Raw genomic sequence first — 13,078 nt, 5'->3', positions numbered from 1 at the left:
AAATCCAGTCCAATCCATTTTATTTATGTAGCACATTTCAAAAAACAAAAGTTTCACAAAGTGCTTCACAGGAATTAAAACAAACATTTAGAAGCAGGATAAAAATAAGGACAGTCAATTGTAAAAACAAACAAACATTTAACGAGAAAGAGAATAAATAAATAAAATAAAATAGACTAAATTCACACAACTCTTATGCTGGTTTAAAAGCCAAGGTGTAAAAATATATTTTAAGACGTGTTTTAAAAGTCATTGAAGAGGGAGCCGTCCGAATAGCAAGTTTTGGAGCAACAGCAAAATGCACGATCCCCTGTGGATTTTAACCAGGTCTTTGGGACGGCAAGAAGAAATTGATCAGCTAACCTCAGAGACCTTGTGAGAGTTTAGATTTTTAGAAGATCTGACATGCAGTACAGGCCAAAAGTTTGGACACACCTTCTCATTTCAATGCGTTTTCTTTATTTTCATGACTATTTACTATTTGCTGTTTGTTTTTAAAGCTTTACATGGACTGGCACATCAGTATATCTCGGACCTCATCCAAATTTACACTCCTGCGCGCGCTCTGAGGTCCGAGAGCCAGCTCCAGCTCGCGGTGCCCAGGACGAGACTTAAAACCAGGGGAGACAGGGCCTTCTCTGTGGTCGGCCCTAAACTCTGGAACACTCTGCCCCTCCATGTTCAAACTGCTTCCACAGTGGAGTGTTTTAAGTCTCGTCTTAAGACCCACTTTTATTCTTTGGCTTTTAACACTACGTGAGTTGTGTGGTCTTCTGTCCTCTGTTGTCCTGTGTGGTTAGGGTTAGGGTTATACATTTTGATGTCTATTTTACTGTTTTAATTGGTTTTACCCTTTAAAATCGTTTTTAATCATATTTATTTTTTATATTGTCTCTGTATTGGTTTTCTATTCATTTATTCTTTGTTTTTATTCAGTCATTGGTGTAGCATAATATTGTTTTTAATATTGTTTTTAATATCGTTTTTAATATTGTTTTTAACATGGCTGTGCAGCACTTTGGAAACGTTCTTGTTGTGTAAATGTGCTATATAAATAAAGTGGATTGGATTGGATACATTGTATATTGTCACTGAAGGCATCAATACTACAGACTTTTGGCCTGTACTGTATATTTTGGCACTAATCCATTATGAGAATAAAAAACAAACAAAATTTAAACATGAATTCTAGAATGAACTGGGAGCCAGTGAAGGGATGCTAAAATAGGGGTAATGTGCTCATGTTTTTTGGTGCCAGTTAAAAGGCGAGCAGCAGCATTTTGGACAACCCGCAATCATGCGATTGAGAACTGGTTCATACCGGCATACAGGGAGTTGCAGTAGACCAAACGTGATGAAATGGAAACAGATTACACGCTCAAAGTCGTTAAAAGATAAAACTTATCAAATTTTTGCAAAAAAGCCTTAAAGGCCTAATGAAAAGAAATTTTTTTATTTAAACGGGGCGGCGTGGCGAAGTTGGTAGAGTGGCCGTGCCAGCAATCGGAGGGTTGCTGGTTACTGGGGTTCAATCCCCACCTTCTACCATCCTAGTCACGTCCGTTGTGTCCTTGGGCAAGACACTTCACCCTTGCTCCTGATGGCTGCTGGTTAGCGCCTTGCATGGCAGCTCCCGCCATCAGTGTGTGAATGTGTGTGTGAATGGGTGAATGTGGAAATACTGTCAAAGCGCTTTGAGTACCTTGAAGGTAGAAAAGCGCTATACAAGTATAACCCATTTATCATTTATTTATAAACGGGAATAGCAGATCCATTCTATGTGTCATACTTGATCATTTCGCGATATTGCCATATTTTTGCTGAAAGGATTATGTAGAGAAAATCGACGATAAAGTTCGCAACTTTTGCTCGCTGATAAAAAAAAGCCTTGCCTGTACCGGAAGTAGCGTGATGTCAGAGGAGCTAGTATTCCTCACAATTTTCCTTTGTTTACAATGGAGCGAGAGAGATTCGGACCGAGAAAGTGACAATTACCCCATTAATTTGAGCGAGGATGAAAGATTCGTAGATGAGGAACGTTAGAGTGAAGGACTTGAGAGGCAGTGATGGACGTATCTTTTTTCGCTCTGACCGTAACTTAGGTACAAGCTGGCTCATTGGATTCCACACTCTCCTTTTTCTATTGTGGATCACAGATTTGTATTTTAAACCACCTCAGATACTATATCCTCTTGAAAATGAGAGTCGAGAACGCAAAATGGACATTCACAGTGACTGAACATGTAAATACACGGTTAATATTTTTCAGCTTGGCGAAGCTAAAAAAATAGAAGCTAACCTAGCTACGTAGCCAACGTGATAGCATCAGTCTCAAATGCAGATAGAAACTAAATAAATATAAACCCTGACTGGAAGGATAGACAGAAGATCAACAATACTATTAAACCATGAACATGTAAATACACGGTTAATAGTTTTCAGCTTGGCGAAGCTAAAAAAATAGAAGCTAACCTAGCTACGTAGCCAACGTGATAGCATCAGTCTCAAATGCAGATAGAAACTAAATTAAAAAAAACCCTGACTGGAAGGATAGACAGAAGATCAACAATACTATTAAACCATGAACATGTAAATACACGGTTAATATTTTTCAGCTTGGCGAAGCTAAAAAAATAGAAGCTAACCTAGCTACGTAGCCAACGTGATAGCATCAGTCTCAAATGCAGATAGAAACTAAATTAAAAAAAACCCTGACTGGAAGGATAGACAGAAGATCAACAATACTATTAAACCATGAACATGTAAATACACGGTTAATATTTTTCAGCTTGGCGAAGCTAAAAAAAATAGAAGCTAACCTAGCTACGTAGCCAACGTGATAGCATCAGTCTCAAATGCAGATAGAAACTAAATTTTAAAAAACCCTGACTGGATGGATAGACAGAAGATCAACAATACCATTAAACCATGAACATGTAAATACACGGTTAATATTTTTCAGCTTGGCGAAGCTAAAAAAATAGAAGCTAACTTAGATGAGGCGGCGGGCGTTGTACGCTTTTGACAACACCCCGGCCGCCATCAGAGTCGGCAAGAAACATATTTCCCCAAAGTTACGTACGTGACATGCACATATCGACACGCACGTACGGGCAAGCGATCAAATGTTTGGAAGCCAAAGCTGTACTCACCGTAGTGCGTCAGCTATCCTGCTCAAAACACAACACAACCTCCTGGTGTTGGTGTTGCTGTAGTCCGTTGCTCCACCGATCGCACCTACAACTTTCTTCTTTGCAGTCTCCATTGTCCATTAAACAAATTGCAAAAAGATTCACCAACACAGATGTCCAGAATACTGTGGAATTTTGTCGAAGAAAACAGAGGTATTTGAATTGGGTCCAAACACTTACCTTGACCTTGTGACGTCACGCGCATACGTCATCATACCGCGACGTTTTCAAGCGGAAGTTTCCTGGGAAGTTTAAAATTGCACTTTATAAGTTAACCCGGCCGTATTGGCATGTGTTGCAATGTTAAGATTTCATCATTGATATATAAACTATCAGACTGCGTGGTCGGTAGTAGTGGCTTTCAGTAGGCCTTTAAATGGTAAAAACTAGATCGAACATCAGAGTTAATTTGCCGTTCCAATTTAAAATCATAATCAAACCTAAAACCAAGATTTGTGACTGTGGGTTTAAAATAAGGCATCAGGGGGTCCAGGTCTGGCATGAGCATTCTGGTTTAGTTTTTAGTTAAATAAAATTACTTCTGTCTTGTTCTCATTTAAATTTAAGAAGGTTACCACCAACCATGCTTTAATGTCCTCTAGACAATTTAAAAAGGGATTTTCAACAAGTGTCACTTTTCCTTTTTAGAGATTTGTGTATTATCAGCATAAAGATGATACCCATCCATCCATCCATCCATTTTCTACCGCTTGTCCCTTTCGGGGGGTGTTGGAGCCTATCTCAGCTACAATCGGGCGGAAGGCGGGGTACGCCCTGGACAAGTCGCCACCTCATCACAGGGCCAATACAGCTAGACAGATGATACGATACATTAAATTGTTTTTAAATATGTTACATGTGCAGGATGTACACTGAAAATAGGACTGGTCCATGGATCGAGCTCTGAGCGACACTGTTGGTCAAGGGAGCACAGGCTGAAACAGAATCATCAATTTGGATCTTAAAAGTTCTGTTTATCAGATATGAACTGAACCATTTGAAAGGTGTGCCTCTTAAACCCACACAGTTCTAAGCGACCAATGAGAGCTGTGTGATCTACTGTGTCAAATGCAGCAGTTGGATCTAAAAGAATCAAAATGGCAGAATTGAGAAAATCAGCAGATATTAAAAGGTTGTTAAAAACCTTTAAAAGTGCAGATTCAGTGCTATTAAAGGCTTTAAAACCGGACTGAACAACATCAAGCGCAGCTTTCTCTAAAATCTTTGAAATAAAAAGGAAGCTTTGAAATGGGTCTAAAATTTGATAAAATAGAGGGATCTAAGTTGTATTTCCTTAACAGAGGTTTTACAACTTGCTTAAAATAATTTGGGACAGTTCCTAAAGCAAGCCTGCTGTTAATTATTTCCTGGACGTGGGGGGCGATGACATCCCAGACGTCTTGCAACAAACAAGGTGGCATTAAGTCCGTGGAACAAGCTGCAGGTTTGAGCAGTGATACGATTTTGTTGAGCGGGGACAGAGACAAAGGCTCAAACTGCTTGAAGGTTAATGAACAGGTGACAAAAATAGAAGGGTCAAAAGATTGGGGAGCAGAGTGATCCTGTAGCTCTGACCAAAAATTAAAAAAAGACTAAAATCAAATATCTACTGCAGAGGACACTGGTTCTCCAGAATATACAAAAGAAGACTAATAGTGAAGGGAGAAGTCCGGCTCCCTGGTCCTTAGCTTTCTGGAAATGTGGTCCTTAAAAACAATGTAGTTGAATATCCCTGCTATAAACCCTTTGACAGACTCTCAGTGCAATCAGTCATAAAATGATCAATTAATCCAGCCAGCATCCATGTGTCCATGCCTGTACAACAATATGTAAGGTACACTGCAAAAACTGAAATCTAAGTAAGATTAAATATCTCAAATAAGGGTGATATTTGCTTATTTTTTGTCTGATAAGATAATTCTTCTCACTAAGCAGATTTTTTGTTAGTGTTTTACTTGTTTTAAGGGTTTTGGTCCTAAATTATCTCAGTGAGATATTACAGCTTGTTGCTGAGATTTTATGAGCTATATTGAGTAAAACATGCTTGAAACTAGAATATCAACTGTTGCAAAGCTGTGTCATCAACACTCACAAGTATAAAACTATTTTTTTAAAGTAATAATTTCTTACTTCAAGCATGAAAAAAAAAATCATGACTTTGACACAATTGTGTCTCATATTAAAACAGATGACAGCCAAATGGACTTTGATATTTTATTTTCAATGAAACAATAGAAAATACGTACTCATATAGTAGTACAGTTGTTAGTGAGAATATACTTATTTTAAAGGTATTTTGGGGTTCATTGAGGTTTGCTAATTTTACTTGTTTTGGAAAGTCTTGACAAGCCAAATTTTCTTGTTCTATTGGCAGATACTTTTGCTTAGTTAAAATAAAATACCCCTAATTTTTGTTTTGTTTTTTCTTGTCTTTGAACACTGACTTTATGCAGTGTATTAATTATTCCAGATACTTTGTATTTTATATATTTTCATGGTTATAGTACTTGCAAGCAGTGACAAGAACTCATATTTGCAGATACAAACATCTAAATGAGCGCATAAATATAAATGGCATGCTCCAGGCTTAAAACATGAATATATGACCTCCTCGAGCTATTGATCTTTCCCTCTTCCTTCCCCCACTTGGAGCTCAGATGCATGGATCAAATATGAAGCTCTTTAAAGAGCAGCAAAATAATGATTTTAATAACAAGTTGAGCGTACAAACAGCCTGTTGCATCTTTAGTGGAACTACTACAGCATATTTGTACAGCCGACTCAGCTGACTCCAAATTTGCAGTATTGCTTAACCCTAGCAAATGGGTCAGATGACTCTAGTGGAAATATAGATATATTTGAGGAATTAACTCCAAAAAGGATGCTTATATTTGGTGAGCTTTACTAAAACCTATGGATTGCAGAATCACAAAGTGAAGGTGGTCTCATCACCTTTTGCGACAAAACAAAATATTCAGTCGCACATGTTTAGAGGTGCAACAATTAATCAATTCTATTGAATAATTCGGTAAGAATAAAGCTTCGATTTATATTCTGTTGCTTTGATTTATCGTTTGAGTGTAACTCATAATTTTTTTTATAAAATCCGGACTGTAGGAAGTGCCCCAAGGTTTAGAAATATGTGGACATAGTTTCCACACGGACGCGGCAATAGAGCGCACATGAGTGGTGGTGTGTGGATGCGTGTGTTTCATGAACGCATACATGTTGAAAGAGCAAGATGGCGGGTGCAGTGTGAGTCGGGCGGGAGCAGAGGATAGGGCCCTTGACGGTCCGATCCTTGGTTATAGAAGTTAGCTCTTGTGACGTGGAACGTCAACTCGCTGGGGGAAAATAGCCTGAGCTGGATTCACTTCGAGGCACAGCAAGAGCTCTGGAACGCTACATTCAAGACATTAGATGACAGTATCACCTTCAGGTACTTGTTGCAGGAGGCTGAGTCTGCATTCATTTAGCACAGAAATGAGGCACGGTCTGGTTACTACAGTTTACATCTTTATGAAAACAGGTTTAGGTGCACATCCCTACTTTCAAATGCCACATATTCTCTTTTATATCAGAACCCAGCAAACTATTTTCTCTTCCATCCACTGACTTGCAACATTTTTACCAGTTCACATTGTTGAAAATGACTCATGATACAATATACATTTTTAATGGGCGGTATAATTAAATATTGAAAAGTTCCATGCTCCTTCTTTATTCTGAGACTGAAAAAAAAACAAGACTCAATAATGAATGAAAGAAAGGTTTGCTAAAAAAGAGAACCAGCGTGGTGCGACTGAGCTGAGGGCTGACAGAAAAGGTGATGGTGATGGACAGTGGAGGTGAAAAAGTCACTGATTATTAATATTCCGAATAAAGGCTAGAGACATTTTGTAAGTGAGTAGAAAGTGGTCAAACATGCCCACATGTTGTCTTGGTCCATGCGTACACACAATGTAGCAGGCAGCTCAGTAAACTGTTCACAGTCACGCACAGCAAATGTAACCTGGTCTGTCTCAGTCACAAAGGCAAACACTCAATACACACACACAAATGTGCACAACTCATCACCTCAGTGAATATATATTTGTCACTATAAAAGCACATTCATAGCTCAAAAAGTATTTTGTCACAGAAAAATGCTACTACTGTTCGTCCCTATTTGTTTCTTTCCCTAAGCTTCAACAGCAATGTCTTTTGACAAAGTGAAAATGGAGACTTCTAACATCATATCAGATGACTGGGGGCATCTTCATCAGGACAGCTAATATAAGTAATAAGTACGAGTTCATAAAGTTGGTCACATTTTGAATTTACACAGCAAAGCTTATAATACAAATGAAGCAACCAAGGCTTCTGTCAGGGTGCCACCTAGTGGCATATAATGAAACATTTAATATTGATGTTAAGGAAAAGACTCACAAATGTATGGATGCTTGACAGCAAAATACTCATTGCATTGGGATTTGTGCACATACAAAGTCATTATCATGGATGCGCATTCATTTATTGGTTCCTTTTATAACCATTACCCCGTTTAGGGTCTCAGGAAAGTTGGAGACAATTCTAGTTGAATTTGGGCAAGGGGCAGGCTACACCCTGGACTGGTCGTCAGTCAATCACAGGAACATGGATTCAAAATTCAAAATAATTGCATTCAAAATCCACAAAAAGAGATGTATGTTCCAAATGCACATTGAAACATTTCCCTAATGACTGTCAAACACTGCAAATACATATTTCAAGCAGGATTACTGCCTTATGCTGGAAAAGAGGTGGAGGGGTTGCTGCTATATTTAAAAACATGTTTCAGGGGAAACAGATGTCACTCGGTGAGTTTACATCATTTGAATACCTGTGTGCTGTGTTGAAATGCTCTCCCAAAATTCTCTTGTTAATTATCTACAGGCCACCTAAATATTCTGCAAATTTTTTTGATGATTTTACTGAACTATTGTCTAGCATCTCCACTGACTTTGACTGCCTGGTTATAACTGGTGATTTTAATTTTCATATTGACGATTTAAATGACAAGGGCGCAAAAGAACTTTTTACTATTTTAGACACATTTGAACTGTCTCAACATGTGAAAGAGGCTACACATTATAAGGGACACACCCTGGACCTGATTATCACAAAAGGTCTCAATGTTTCTGATGTTCTTGTGATTGATCCTTCATTGTCTGATCATTTCTGTGTTTTCTTTAATATTTCTGTAATTCCGGACACACAAACAGAATCAAAGAATGTCAAAAAGCGGTACATAAATGAACATGCTAATGTCCTCTTTAAAAACGCCATCTCCTCACTACCACCTCTAAACCCATGTCATGCTGATGATCTTGTAAGCAACTTTAATTCCAAAATTGTGAATATCATAGATATCATTGCACCTGTTACAGTTAAAACGATTTCTGGCAAGCAAAAGGCACCCTGGAGAAAATCTGCTGCTGTAACAGCCCAGAGAAGAGAGTGCAGGAAGGCTGAACGAATCTGGCGGAATACAAAACTTCATATTCACCATGACATCTATAAAGAGAGCCTCCAGGCCTACAATTTAGTCTTAAAAAGTGCTAGAGAAACATTCTTCTCCAATATCATAAACAGCAACACAAATAAGGCCAAAACCCTATTCACAATCGTTGACAGACTGACTAAACCCCCAACACAAATACCAGCCGAACTCCATTCCACGCAGAAATGCAATGACTTTGCATTCTTTTATACTGATAAAATTGAAGGCATCAGACGCACCATCAATATCTCAAGTAAAAAAGTTGGATCACCACCCCATTTAGGCAAAAGTAACACAGCAATGATGGCAAGCTTTAATGCCATAGACTCTAAAACTCTAGTGGAAACGGTGACAGCTCTAAAGTCATCCACCTGCTGCCTTGATGTTTTACCTACCAACTTCTTTAAGAATGTTTTTGACTGCCTATCAACAGACATCTTGCAAATAGTTAATAATTCTATTAAATCGGGCAATTTCCCGAAGGCTTTCAAAACTGCAGTCATTAAACCTCTTCTAAAAAAGCAGAACCTAGATGCCTCTGTTATCAACAACTACAGACCAATTTCAAATCTACCATTCATAAGTAAAATAATTGAGAAAGTTGTCCTCCAACAACTAAATCACTTCTTGGCTTCTACTGGCTGCCACAACAACTTCCAGTCAGGATTTCGACCTCTTCATAGCACAGAGACGGCCCTTCTTAAAGTTATAAATGACATCCGTCTAAACACAGACTCTGGCAAAACTTCAGTATTAATGCTTTTGGACCTCAGTGCTGCATTTGACACTGTCGACCACTCAATACTTTTGGACAGGTTGGAAAACTGGGTGGGGATCTCAGGCACAGTTTTAAGCTGGTTCAAGTCATATCTACAAGATAGGAACTATTTTGTTTCCATTGGTGACTTTGTATCAGAACCAACCAACGTAACGTGTGGAGTCCCCCAAGGTTCAATCTTGGGGCCGACTTTATTTAACATCTATATGCTCCCACTAGGACAAATCATGCAAAATAATAACATTGACCATCATTGCTATGCCGATGACACCCAAATCTATGTAGCGCTATCACCAAATGACTATCGCCCCATAGATCTTCTGTGCCAGTGCATTGAGCAAGTCAAACACTGGATGTGCCAAAATTTCCTACAACTAAATGAAGATAAAACTGAGATAATTGTTTTTGGTGCTAAAAAAGAAAGGTTTAAAGTCATCCAACACCTTCAATCACTGTCCCTGAAAACCTCAAATAAAGCCAGAAATCTTGGGGTTATTTTAGATTCTGATTTACATTTCGACAGTCACATCAAATCAGTAACAAAATCGGCCTACTATCACCTCAAAAATGTAAAAAGACTTAGAGGGCTCATGTCAGCTCAAGACTTAGAAAAACTTGTACATGCCTTTATTACCAGTAGGCTAGACTATTGTAATGGTCTCCTTGCAGGTCTTCCCAAAAAAACTGTCAGGCAGCTACAGCTTGTTCAGAACGCTGCTGCTAGAGTTCTAACAAAGACCAAAAAATGTGAGCACATTACACCAATTCTTAAATCCTTACATTGGCTCCCTGTACATCAGAGAATAGATTTCAAAATCCTCCTGCTCACATATAAATCACTACATGGTCTAGGGCCCAAGTATATCACTGATATGCTCCCACTATATACGCCCTCTAGATCACTAAGATCTTCTGAGACCAATCTGTTAGCGGTTCCAAGAGTAAACTCAAATCAAGGGAGATCATCATTCAGTCACTATGCAACACATAGCTGGAATAAACTTCCTGAAGATGTCAGACTCTCCCCAACTCTCACTACTTTTAAAACTAGACTGAAGACTTTTATGTTCACCTTAGCTTTCAGCTAAATATTTTAATCTTTTAACTTTTAACGTCTGCACTGCTTTTATTTTTATTGTCTGCATTTTAATTTTGCTTTTATTTTCTTTCATTTCACTTTGTTGTCTGTGAAGCACTTTGAGTCTGCCTTGTGTATGAAAAGCGCTATACAAATAAAGTTGCCTTGCCTTGCCTTATGCTACATACAACATGATTAATCAAAAGAGTTAAGTGATGCCACTTTAAAGGGTCCCTATTATGCAAAACCAACTTTACTAACCTATTGGTACTTGCTTATGTTTATTTGGGATCTGCATAAGTCCTGAAAATTTGAAATCAAACAGTAGAGGCATTGCAGAGATATTTACAAAAAAATATTGTCTTTCTCCCTACTTTCTCCAAACGGTCCATTTTGAATGTGTCAGTCCTGTGACATTTTTCTGACCTGTGGCGTCTGCAGATATCTCTATATATGGTAAAGGCTTACCTAAAGGTCTTTGTGTGAATCCGCCATATTATTTATCGTTCAAGCATTTGTAGTCCAAACGAGTTACGACCAAGGTATGACACAAAGACCGAAAATGCCCTGTTGTTTTAACCAGCACAAGTCACTCACTACACAAACATTCAGCCTCATCTGCCTTACTTTTACCTTTTATAATTTGAGGTATTGTGTCTTCAACTTGGAATAAGTCACTCAGAGTGTGTGCAAAGAAGAGTCCTGCTTCTCTCACCATTTCACAAAAAGATTTTCCGAAAAACTACTTTTAATGGCGTTCTTGGTGCCTACTAGTTATGGCACTGGAGGAGACAATGAAACAGTAAGTAATAACAGTAGATTAGAAATGTGCCAGTGATACGTTAGCTCATGTTGTTGTGTAGCTAACTTAGCCTTCTAATGTAAGACAATAGCATTCCCGTCCTGCGGCAAAATAAACAATGAGTTTCTTAAAAATGTGTTTTAATTGGATCAGTGCCTACTGTGTTTGGCAATGGACCAGTTAATAATATAACCCGTTACTACGTTTGCGATGTCGCTCATAGTGTGGCTTACTGCAGCCGGCTTGAGCCCTCATTGTTTGCAAGCGTTCAAAGCAGCAGCAGTGAAAGTACTAACATGATATAGAATAGAAATGTCCTGATCTGGAAGCTCTGCTGCCACCTGTGTTCTTTTTGTTGCAGTGCCTGGTTTCTGGGTCACGAGGCTGAGCCACCTGCGCGCACACCTGATACTCATTTTCTCCTGACTACTTAATCTCTCCAGTCCAATCACTCTGCATCAGATTCCTGATGATTCACCCTTCCAGTCATACTCATTTCCTCTACTTTGGCTCCACTCACGCTTCTCGTTTCCTGTGGCTCTGTACCGGCATTGTCGTGTAGTGTTAACAGTTACCTCTCTACATATTTTGTGTGCACTTTGTTTCTCCACACCTTGTTTGCATCCTTCGTTATTTACCTTCACTTCTTTTTTAAGTGCGCTTTTTGTTATTTTTCTTTTTTTTTTGCTTTGCGTTGGGGTCCCACTACGGCTAAGCCGATCGTGACAAGAAAAGCATTTTGCTGTTAATATACACATGGATATGTCCAGGAGCTTTGGAGAGATACAGACTCTGTAGAAGTTTAACCTTTGTGTATAGTTACAGACCTGCAGCCTCAATTATCTGGGATGTTGTGTTGTGGTGTAAAGTCACTTAAAACAGATGGCTGTTGCCTGCCATTAATGTCAAAATTGTACAGTAAAAGCAGGAAAGCTGAAAAACTACAAAACATCTGTGCCAGGCGGGGGCGAATGCTGACTCAGCGTGAGGGTGTGTGGAGAAGAACGTTTAACTTGCATCTAATAACTCCGTCTCTTAAAACGAGCTGTTTTGAAAGGCAGTAAAAATATGGCTTACAAATAAGTCTGTAAAACAAAATCCATGCAAATATTTCACCAAAGAACCATCATTACACAATAGAAAAAAAATCATAATTTGACCCCTTTGAATGGGAACTGCCCTTTTTTTGGGAAGTTTGTCTATAGTTCACAATAATTATGAAAGACATGATGACGGATGTCATTTTTTAAACATAAATTCCAAGCATTAAATAAATTTGATCAAAAGTCCTGTTAAAATGCAGCCTATGGGGGCCGCTGTATTGTGCCTATAAAGCTCATAAAAAAACATTCAAAGACATCCATTAAACATTTTCACTTTACTGTAAATAACTATACACTCCTGACTGTGTGTAGATCACTGTACAATACAGCACAACCTTGTTGAAGAATTAAAAGTATAGGATCCATCCAACACCTTTTACTTCACCTAAACACCAGCAAGGTTTGTTTATTCTCATTACCATTAATAAAGTCATGGGGATAGGTTGATTGGCAACACTAAATTGGCCCTAGTGTGAATGTGAGTGTGAATGTTGTCTGTCTATCTGTGTTGGCCCTGCGATGAGGTGGCGACTTGTCCAGGGTGTACCCCGCCTTCTGCCCGATTGTAGCTGAGATAGGCTCTAGCACCCCCCGCGACCCCGAAG

At 38.7% G+C, this 13,078-nt stretch overlaps 1 protein-coding gene and 1 long non-coding RNA gene across 7 annotated transcripts in view; one reads left to right on the top strand and one right to left on the bottom strand.

Annotated features, from left to right (window-relative positions):
* Positions 1 to 13,078, top strand: part of LOC133641699 (uncharacterized) — a 526,583-nt gene that overhangs the window by 426,175 nt on the left and 87,330 nt on the right. The window lies entirely within an intron of this gene.
* The window catches only part of reln (reelin), a 391,417-nt gene that overhangs the window by 368,522 nt on the left and 9,817 nt on the right, over positions 1 to 13,078 (bottom strand). Inside the window, exon 3 of one of the 6 annotated variants that reach the window (XM_062035613.1) lies at positions 3,153 to 3,433. The exons of the other annotated variants lie outside the window; for them this stretch is intronic. The gene's annotated coding sequence lies outside the window, so the exon portion shown is untranslated. The remainder of the gene's footprint in view (positions 1 to 3,152; positions 3,434 to 13,078) is intronic. 6 annotated transcript variants of the gene reach the window in all.

Source organism: Entelurus aequoreus, linkage group LG24 (assembly GCF_033978785.1).
Source record: "Entelurus aequoreus isolate RoL-2023_Sb linkage group LG24, RoL_Eaeq_v1.1, whole genome shotgun sequence".
NCBI lineage: Eukaryota > Metazoa > Chordata > Actinopteri > Syngnathiformes > Syngnathidae > Entelurus > Entelurus aequoreus.
Note: the sequence above shows the minus strand (reverse complement) of the source record. Positions and strands in the feature narration are given on the sequence as shown.